General features: G+C 37.6%; 1 long non-coding RNA gene across 1 annotated transcript; it reads left to right on the plus strand.

Annotated features, from left to right (window-relative positions):
* The first annotated feature begins 653 nt into the window (after window positions 1–653).
* Window positions 654–10499, plus strand: LOC115893498. The gene is made up of 3 exons (XR_004053507.1): window positions 654–736; window positions 1836–1846; window positions 10245–10499. It is a non-coding gene; the product is annotated as an uncharacterized LOC115893498 (long non-coding RNA).
* The last annotated feature ends 1101 nt before the right edge of the window (window positions 10500–11600 follow it).

Raw genomic sequence — 11600 nt, forward strand, 5'->3', positions numbered from 1 at the left:
ATAGCAATCCTGAAGAATAATCCATTCAGCAGCTAATCAAAAGATTTATATTAAGTAGGAAAGTCATATTAATCTTGCCTAGGTATCCCTAGTGTCAGAAACTTATCTGTAGGGAAAGTAGAAAGCATTATATAAAGAAAGCAGCTTACACTATGACCTGGAAGCAGCGTGGCATCAAAATAAGGAGAGAGGCTCAATATATAATTTAGAACTAATTTCTGAGAACAATATTTAATGGAAAACTTAATATCACAGCTCACAACCCCACTTCGGTGCCAATCAAAAAGTAGGTAAGGAATTTTGGAATGCTTCATGATCTAGAAAGAAGTCTTTGTTAGAGACTTACGGTTTTAAATTATTATAGGCTTATTCCTATGAGATTTCTAGAACATAATGCTTTAAAAATGCATTGGTGATGTGAGTGTTCATACTACATACTAACACATGGTTCTCTGCAGCTGAGGATATATTTCTAATGTTGCTGCTCATGGTTGCCTTTGATCTGCCAGTTTTAACATAATGATCTAGTACACATGTGAGTGTTTTGAACAGCAAATAGTTCTACATAAATTCTAGATATGGCATTTTTCTCATTTTTGTTTTAGTGTACATTTATATATATGAAAAGACTGTTCTTCATCATTTCTTTGCAGTGCGATTTTAAGCCTGAAAAGAATATTTGGCCTTAAATCTTGGCAAGCATACCTGTAAAGTAGATGGTAAGGGTGCTGATGAGGTAAGAAACTTTCTTCTTGGTTAATGAAGGGTATCTAATGGTCTTCTTTATCATCTTGATATATTTGTATTCACCTCTCTAAAAAAAAAACTGTACTTGATTAGTTATTCAAACTGCTAAAAATCAAGCTGAAACCAATAATAAGTAGAGCCTTAAATTCTGAGGAAAAGTTTACAGAATAAAACCCATCTTTTTTATACCATAAGTCAAAAGTCAATTTTTAAATCATGTTTCTTGGATTATGTCTTCTTTTTCCTTGGCTATTAAGACCATCTAAGATAGCTTTCTAGTTTAAGAGGTGGAGATTGATCTTTCTTTAAAGAACTCTCTGTGGATTGTTCTATACAATTAATCAATTAAGTCGATGTTGCTTTATTGTTTGCTGCTACATGTGTATTAAGTCTTACCTCCAAGCCCAACTGCATGATCCTTGAAAGCAGGACATAAACCAGTTTCTCAGATATTAAAGGAAGCTGAAGAGTGTTACACAGAAAAAGCATAGAAATATTAATGATAAGAAATACTGGGTATTTTATGAGTTAAGCAAGCTTCTTTAGTGAAGAGCTTCTCTGAACGTCTATCGCAGCAGTTAGTAGCTGTGGCTCCTGAACCAGACTGCCTCAGTTCCCATCTTAACTCCATGTGTGATCTTGAACCTTGGATACATGGCTTAACCTTTATGTGCTTTAGTTTCTAGAACTGTAAACTGGGTTTACACAGTTTGTATGAAGCATTAGTTATATTATATATATAGTTAGTTATACCTCACACAGTTTGTATGAAGCATTAAGAAATTAATGCATGTACTATTATCATTAATGTACAATTGTGAATTTCTGCAAGAGGAATTTACTGTGCAGTTTCCATAAACATATCTGACCATGGAATTATTGTTTTTTCCTAACATATCACGCAACTAGTGTTCCAGAAAATACACTCAAAGAAATATCTTTAGACAATGTGCTACGATTACTGATACTTAACACATTTGTATCATGAACATTAGATAGCCATATGCCATTCATATAGATTTTAAAATATATATATATTTTTACTTTTGTGAATGCTTCCCCCCTGCCCTTCTGGATGTATACCCCAGAACCATTTGAAGTAAGTTCCAGACTTTGGGATTTTCAACCTAAAGTACTTTACCATGTATTTCCTAGGAATAATGACAATCTGTTATAGAACCATATTATTATAATGCTTAAGAAAATAACAATGATTGTATAATATTATTCAGCCAATATTTAAAATTTATCCAGATATTACCAGATGCCTTTAATAGACACTTTAAAAAAACAGGACCCAACTGAAGTGCACACGTTTGATTTTGTTATATATATGTAACTTTCCTTTAATATAGAATAATCCTCTCATATTATTTTTCTAACTTTTTAAAGAGCTTTGATCAGCTGTCTTGTAGAATGTCCTTTCATCTGATTGTCTTTTGCATTGACTAAATTGTTTTCTATCCTTCATCTTTCTTGGAAATGGGAAGTTAGGTCTAGAGCTTGATAAGATACACGTTAAACAATTTGACAAGAGTGCTTGGTAGGTGATCATCTCTATTTCAAAGCACATCCCATTTGAGACATATCATATCAGATTGTTCCTTTATTAGTAATGATGGCTTTGATCACTCAGTTAAGGTGGTGACTCTGAGATGTCTCAATTGTAAAAGTATATTTTTCCTTTATAATTTTTAAACAATCCATTGTGTAATGCATTGGAATTTGTGAATCTCTTTTTCCTTAACAACATTTTACTAATGCTTTTTGTATCCATTGACAACCCTTGTTTCAATCAGATAGTACATTGGGATTAGAAAATGGTGATTTTTCTAATTTTCTTATTCCATGTACATTTACTAGCAAGCATTCTTCTGTTAAGGTGTTATCACTGTTCTGAGTGGCATGTGACATAAGATGAAGTGACGGAATGGCATGGAAGAACAGACACATGCTTGACAGATTTAGGCAGCTTTATGACAGTTGTAAAAGAAAATGCCAGAGCTTTTCAGAGAAGGCAGGGCCAAACATAAGAGGAGGGACACGCACACACACACGCACACACAAACACAGAGGGAGGGAGAGAGATAGAGGGAGAGATACAGGTTTACTATATGACTATCCCCTGGGAAAGGCCCCTGGGAAGGGACCAGTAAACCGGGACAGCCTGTTTCATATCCTTGCCATAACTCCCTTGTTTCTTTGACTCCTTTTTATTCTATCATTTGGTTAACTGCTCTCCTTTTGTCCTCACTTTCAAGTTCTTTATCTCCTTTCCTGAAGATGTAACACTTACAATTAGCATACCTCTATCTTCCCCATGCAAATTTTTGAAAGTGTTGGGGGGCAGAGCAAGATGGCCAAATAGGAACAGCTCCAGTCTCCAACTCCCAGTGCGAGCAACACAGAAGACCGGTGATTTCTGCATTTTCAAGTGAGCTACTGGGGTCATCTCACTAGGGAGTGCCGGACAATCGGTGCTGGTCAGCTGCTGCAGCCCGACCAGTGAGAGCTGAAGCAGTGCGAGGCATCGCCTCACCTGGGAAGCGCGAGGGGGAAGGGAATCCCTTTTCCTAGCCAGGGGAACTGAGACACACAACACCTGGAAAATCGGGTGACTCCCACCCCAATACTGCGCTTTAAGCAAACAGGCACACCAGGAGAATACATCCCACACCTGGCTGGGAGGCTCCCACACCCACGGAGCCTCACTCATTGCTAACACAGCAGTCTGCGATCTAACCGCAAGGCAGCAGCGAGGCTGGGGGAGGGGCGCCCACCATTGCTGAGGCTTAAGTAGGGAAACAAAGCTGCTGGGAAGCTCCAACTGGGTGGAGCGCACAGCAGCTCAAGGAAACCTGCCTGTCTCTGTAGACTCCACCTCTGGGGACAGGGCACAGTTAACAACAACAACAACAAAAGGAGCAGGAACCTCTGCAGACGCAAACGACTCTGTCTGACAGCTTTGAAGAGTGCAGTGGATCTCCCAACATGGAGGTTGAGATCTGAGAAGGGACAGACTGCCTGCTCAAGTGGGTCCCTGACCCCTGAGTAGCCTAACTGGGAGACATCCCCCACTAGGGGCAGTCTGACACCCCACACCTCACAGGGTGGAGTACACCCCTGAGAGGAAGCTTCCAAAGTAAGAATCAGACAGGTACACTCTCTGTTCAGCAATATTCTATCTTCTGCAACCTCTGCTGCTGATACCTAGGCAAACAGAGTCTGGAGTGGACCTCAAGCAATCTCCAACAGACCTACAGCTGAGGGTCCTGACTGTTAGAAGGAAAACTATCAAACAGGAAGGACACCTATACCAAAACCCCATCAGTACATCACCATCATCAAAGACCAGAGGCAGATAAAACCACAAAGATGGGGAAAAAGCAGGGTAGAAAAGCTGGAAATTCAAAAAATAAGAGCGCATCTCTCCCTGCGAAGGAGTGCAGCCCATCGCCAGCAACGGATCAAAGCTGGTCAGAGAATGACTTTGACGAGATGAGAGAAGAAGGCTTCAGTCCATCAAACTTCTCAGAGCTAAAGGAGGAGTTACCTACCCAGTGCAAAGAAACTAAAAATCTTGAAAAAAGAGTGGAAGAATTGACAGCTAGACTAATTAATGCAGAGAAGGTCATAAACGAAATGACAGAGATGAAAACCATGACACAAGAAATACGTGACAAATCCACAAGCTTCAGTAACCGACTCGATCAACTGAAAGAAAGAGTATCAGCTATTGAGGATCAAATGAATGAAATGAAGCGAGAAGAGAAACCAAAAGAAAAAAGAAGAAAAAGAAATGAACAAAGCCTGCAAGAAGTACGGGATTATGTAAAAAGACCAAATCTGTGTCTGATTGGGGTGCCTGAAAGTGAGGGGGAAAATGGAACCAAGTTGGAAAACACTCTTCAGGATATCATCCAGGAGAACTTCCCCAACCTAGCAGGGCAGGCCAACATTCAAATTCAGGAAATACAGAGAACACCACAAAGATACTCCTCGAGAAGAGCAACTCCAAGACACATAATTGCCAGATTCACCAAAGTTGAAATGAAGGAAAAAATCTTAAGGGCAGCCAGAGAGAAAGGTCGGGTTACCCACAAAGGGAAGCCCATCAGACTAACAGCAGATCTCTCAACAGAAACTCTCCAAGCCAGAAGAGAGTGGGGGCCAATATTCAACATTCTTAAAGAAAAGAATTTTAAACCCAGAATTTCATATCCAGCCAAACTAAGTTTCATAAGTGAAGGAGAAATAAAATCCTTTACAGATAAGCAAATGCTTAGAGATTTTGTCACTACCAGGCCTGCCTTACAAGAGACCCTGAAGGAAGCCCTAAACATGGAAAGGAACAACCGGTACCAGCCATTGCAAAAACATGCCAAAATGTAAAGACCATCAAGGCTAGGAAGAAACTGCATCAACTAACGAGCAAAATAACCAGTTAATATCATAATGGCAGAATCCAGTCCACACATAACAAAATTAACCTTAAATGTAAATGGACTAAATGCTCCAATTAAAAGACACAGACTGGCAAACTGGATAAAGAGTCAAGACCCATCAGTCTGCTGTATTCAGGAGACCCATCTCACATGCAGAGACATACATAGGCTCAAAATAAAGGGATGGAGGAAGATCTACCAAGCAAATGGAGAACAAAAAAAAAGCAGGGGTTGCAATCCTAGTCTCTGATAAAACAGACTTTAAACCATCAAAGATCAAAAGAGACAAAGAAGGCCATTACATAATGCTAAGGGGATCAATTCAACAGGAAGAGCTAACTATCCTAAATATATATGCACCCAATACAGGAGCACCCAGATTCATAAAGCAAGTCCTTAGAGACTTACAAAGAGACTTAGACTCCCATACAATAATAATGGGAGACTTCAACACCCCACTGTCAACATTAGACAGATCAACGAGACAGAAAGTTAACAAGGATATCCAGGAATTGAACTCATCTCTGCACCAAGCAGACCTAATAGACATCTATAGAACTCTCCACCCCAAATCAACAGAATATACGTTCTTCTCAGCACCACATCGCACTTATTCCAAAATTGACCACATAATTGGAAGTAAAGCACTCCTCAGCAAATGTAAAAGAACAGAAATTATAACAAACTGTCTCTCAGACCACAGTGCAATTAAACTAGAACTCAAGACTAAGAAACTCAATCAAAACCGCTCAACTACATGGAAACTGAACAACCTGCTCCTGAATGACTACTGGGTACATAACGAAGTGAAGGCAGAAATAAAGATGTTCTTTGAAACCAATGAGAACAAAGATACAACATACCAGAATCTCTGGGACACATTTAAAGCAGTGTGTAGAGGGAAATTTATAGCACTAAATGCCCACAAGAGAAAGCTGGAAAGATCTAAAATTGACACTGTAACATCAAAATTAAAAGAACTAGAGAGGCAAGAGCAAACCCATTCAAAAGCTAGCAGAAGGCAAGAAATAACTACGATCAGAGCAGAACTGAAGGAGATAGAGACACAAAAAACCCTCCAAAAAATCAATGAATCCAGGAGTTGGTTTTTTGAAAAGATCAACAAACTTGACAGACCACTAGCAAGACTAATAAAGAAGAAAAGAGAGAGGAATCAAATATACTCAATAAAAAATGATGAAGGGGATATCACCACTGACCCCACAGAAATACAAACTACCATCAGAGAATACTATAAACACCTCTACCCAAATCAACTAGAAAATCTAGAAGAAATGGATAATTTCCTGGACACTAACACTCTCCCAAGACTAAACCAGGAAGAAGTTGAATCCCTGAATAGACCAATAGCAGGCTCTGAAATTGAGGCAATAATTAATAGCCTACCTACCAAAAAAAGTCCAGGACCAGATGGATTCACAGCTGAATTCTACCAGAGGTACAAGGAGGAGCTGGTACCATTCCTTCTGAAACTATTTCAATCAATAGAAAATGAGAGAATCCTCCCTAACTCATTTTATGAGGCCAACATCATCCTGATACCAAAGCCTGGCAGAGACACAACAAAAAAAGAGAATTTTAGACCAATATCCCTGATGAACATCGATGCAAAAATCCTCAATAAAATACTGGCAAACCGCATTCAGCAGCACATCAAAAAGCTCATCCACCATGATCAAGTGGGCTTCATCCCTGGGATGCAAGGCTGGTTCAACATTCGCAAATCAATAAACGTAATCCAGCATAAAAACAGAACCAAAGACAAGGACCACATGATTATCTCAATAAATGCAGAAAAGGCTTTTGACAAAATTCAACAGCCCTTCATGCTAAAAATGCTCAATAAATTCGGTATTGATGGAATGTACTTCAAAATAATAAGAGCTGTTTATGACAAACCCACAGCTAATATCATACTGAATGGGCAAAAACTGGAAAAATTCCCTTTGAAAACTGGCACAAGACAGGGATGCCCTCTCTCAGCACTCCTATTCAACATAGTGTTGGAAGTTCTGGCTAGGGCAATCAGGCAAGAGAAAGAAATGAAGGGTATCCAGTTAGGAAAAGAAGAAGTCAAATTGTCCCTGTTTGCAGATGACATGATTGTATATTTAGAAAATCCCATTGTCTCAGCCCAGAATCTCCTTAAGCTGATAAGCAACTTCAGCAAAGTCTCAGGATACAAAATTAACGTGCAAAAATCACAAGCATTCTTATACAGCAGTAACAGACAAACAGAGAGCCAAATCATGAATGAACTTCCATTCACAATTGCTTCAAAGAGAATAAAATACCTAGGAATCCAACTTACAAGGGATGTAAAGGACCTCTTCAAGGAGAACTACAAACCACTGCTCAGTGAAATCAAAGAGGACACAAACAAATGGAAGAACATACCATGCTCATGGATAGGAAGAATCAATATCGTGAAAATGGCCATACTGCCCAAGGTTATTTATAGATTCAATGCCATCCCCATCAAACTACCAATGAGTTTCTTCACAGAATTGGAAAAAACTGCTTTAAAGTTCATATGGAACCAAAAAAAGTGCCCGCATTGCCAAGAGAATCCTAAGTCAAAAAACAAAGCTGGAGGCATCACGCCACCTGACTTCAAACTATACTACAAGGCTACAGTAACCAAAACAGCATGGTACTGGTACCAAAACAGAGATATAGAACAATGGAACAGAACAGAGTCCTCAGAAATAATACCACACATCTACAGCCATCTGATCTTTGACAAACCTGAGAGAAACAAGAAATGGGGAAATGATTCCCTATTTAATAAATGGTGCTGGGAAAATTGGCTAGCCATAAGTAGAAAGCTGAAACTGGATCCTTTCCTTACTCCTTATACGAAGATTAATTCAAGATGGATTAGAGACTTAAATGTTAGACCTAATACCATAAAAACCCTAGAAGAAAACCTAGGTAGTACCATACAGGACATAGGCATGGGCAATGACTTCATGTCTAAAACACCAAAAGCAATGGCAGCAAAAGCCAAAATTGACAAATGGGATCTAATTAAACTAAAGAGCTTCTGCACAGCAAAAGAAACTACCATCAGAGTGAACAGGCAACCTACAGAATGGGAGATAATTTTTTTTATCTACTCATCTGACAAAGGGCTAATATCAAGAATCTACAAAGAACTCAAACAAATATAGAAGAAAAAAATAAACAAACCCATCAAAAAGTGGGCAAAGGATATGAACAGACATTTCTCAAAAGAAGACATTCATACAGCCAACAGACACATGAAAAAATGCTCATCATCACTTGCCATCCGAGAAATGCAAATCAAAACCACAATGAGATACCATCTCACACCAGTTAGAATGGCAATCATTAAAAAGTCAGGAAATAACAGGTGTTGGAGAGGATGTGGAGAAATAGGAACACTTTTACACTGTTGGTGGGATTGTAAACTAGTTCAACCATTATGGAAAACAGTATGGCAATTCCTCAAGGATCTAGAAGTAGATGTACCATATGACCCAGCCATCCCACTACTGGGTATATACCCAAAGGATTATAAATCATGCTGCTATAAAGACACATGCACACGTATGTTTATTGTGGCACTATTCACAATAGCAAAGACTTGGAATCAACTCAAATGTCCATCTGTGACAGACTGGATTAAGAAAATGTGGCACATATATGCCATGGAATCCTATGCAGCCATAAAAAAGGATGAGTTTGCGTCCTTTGTAGGGACATGGATGCAGCTGGAAACCATCATTCTTAGCAAACTATCACAAGAAGAGAAAACCAAACACTGCATGTTCTCACTCATAGGTGGGAAGTGAACAATGAGATCACTTGGACTCGGGAAGGGGAACATCACACACCGGGGCCTATCATGGGGAGTGGGGAGGGGGGAGGGATTGCATTGGGAGTTATACCTGATATAAATGATGATTTGATGGATGCTGACGAATTGATGGGTGCAGCACACCAACATGGCACAAGTATACATATGTAACAAACCTACATGTTATGCACATGTACCCTAGAACTTAAAGTATAATAATAAAAAAAAAAATAAAAAAAGAAGACAATTATAGAAAAAAAAAAAAAAAAAACAAACACCATGAGTGAAAAGGCACAAAAAAATAGTTTATATTTAAAAATGGTTTGGACCTCTATGTGTCCTTTCTTTCTTGGATGTTTTAAAAGAAAACTATAGGGTAAGCAAATGCTTGCAGAAGTTTAAACTCATGTCTCTTTAGAGACAGAGACTAAGGTCTTTTGAGACCTTCTCAGTCCTGTGGTTCTATGACATTTCATGGAATCAAAAGCATGCTTAAGCCTGAAGAGCTATAATAAAAACAAGCCGTGTATGTAATTATAGTAAAAAAAAAAAAAAAAAAAAAGTGTTGGTAGACAGCAGAGAAGGCGGAGTTTGGAAAAATACAGGAATCAAAAGCTCTAAGATAGCCATAGACATAGTATTAGGCTCTGTGTATCAAGGCTTGGGTCGAAATACACGGTATACTCCAACAGGGTCATAAGGGGAGTTTAATAAAGGTATGGGCAAAATTAAAATAACTCATAAAGGGTATCGCAGTGCCCTCAACTATGACATGTTAATAGCTGTAAGCTCTAGCATCAAGAGAGAGTAGTTATGTAGAGAGGGCCACCTGAAGGAGCAATTGACTTAGATGGAGGAACACAGCCAACACACAATCCCTGTGGAGAGTAAGCTGGTGAGTAAATACCCTACCTTCAGTCTTCCCCACCCTCTGATGTCCTAAAAAATAAATTCTATAGGTATAGAAATTTTATTTGTCTCATCTATTTCTATGCCTAGAAGAAATAGTGCCAGGTATGCAGGATGTGCTCAATAAGTTTTCTGTAGTATATAAACAAATGAATGAAAGAAAGAATGGATGTGTGAGAGACTCAGAGGACTCATTTTGAGTTTCTCAGTTGGTCTTTTGAAAATATAAAAGCAAATTACATTTTCTTTGCCTTAGTAATGCATATCAATGCCATGAGATCTCATTATTTTATTTTTAGAAAAAAATATCAATGAGAAAATTGCACCAGAGGACACACATTGGGACTTTTGAGTTGAACACATTACTTAGCAAATGCTAACATGGGAACTTGAGGATATTTAGTGAACCTGCTGAAGTCAACACATTAATGCAACTGAAACCAATAGAGAAGCAGCTATCTATTAACCTTGGCATTTTGGGGTCTAAAAAAAGCTTTTACCCACTATTGGGCTTTGTAACCTATAAAATAAATAAAAAAATAACAACAATTAACCTTGAAAACCTTTTGACTACCTCCCAGGGTTAATATTCTTGAAGGTAGTATATAGTGTGATGGGAAAGTCTCTATCTTGAATTAAGCAAAATTCTGTCAAATTCTGGCTCTGCTATTCATTATCAATATAACATAGAAAGATTACTTGAAAAATTTTTTAAAATCTCACTTTTTTCATTTGTTAAACCAGAATAATCTCACCTATGTTGTGTCAAGAATTGAGAAAATGTATTGCAAATGTTTTACATATGATATCTGCTTTACAAATGTTAGTTCCTTGTTTTCCTTGAGGAAAGATAAAAGAATACATTGATATAAATTAAAATAGAAAATTAATATAAATTACTATAATATTAATTTTATATTATCTTTTATTTCTCTTCATTTTTGTAAACATTTGGAAATTCTTGATGTTATATAATCAATCAACTTAGAATCAATTTCAATGAACTATATCAAAGAAGGCAGAAAAAAAGCTACATGGTTTTACATAACTATATCCCACCTTGTCATTTATTTTCAAATTTGAGATCTAGAAATAGTCTTCATCATGAGATAGCAATAATCACAAAACCCAATTTAAAAATGGAAATAAAGACAAATTATCAGAGTTCACAAAAATCTTCCATTCCTGTGTGTAAATGGCACCATTGAGCAAAAGTCTTAGATTTCTCTTATGGAAAATTTAAATATTTCCATGTTGTTATATTTTATTTTTCCTGCTGGAAGGGGAAATACAACTGATTTTTTGATAGGCAATTGAAATAACTAGTTTATTGCCTATCCTTCCACAGATATTTTATGCATATGTGGGCAATTATATAATCTCTACTGCTTTTAAATTTGTAACAGATGCTATATTTTAGACTAGATTGAAATTATAGGAAAAGTTGTAAAGATATTACAGAGCCCCTATATACTGCATCAACCAGTTTTCTCTTTTTTTAACATCTCATATTTTTGGAGTACATTTGTCATAGCTAGGGAATCAACATTGGTATATTATAATTAGTTAAATTTCACAGTGTAATAGGTTTTGCTATTTTTAATCCAGAGTTCCTTCTCAGTTCTAGGATCCCATCCAGGACACCATCTGAAATT

The sequence above is a fragment of the Rhinopithecus roxellana genome, chromosome 15, assembly GCF_007565055.1.
Source record: "Rhinopithecus roxellana isolate Shanxi Qingling chromosome 15, ASM756505v1, whole genome shotgun sequence".
NCBI classification, from domain to species: domain Eukaryota; kingdom Metazoa; phylum Chordata; class Mammalia; order Primates; family Cercopithecidae; genus Rhinopithecus; species Rhinopithecus roxellana.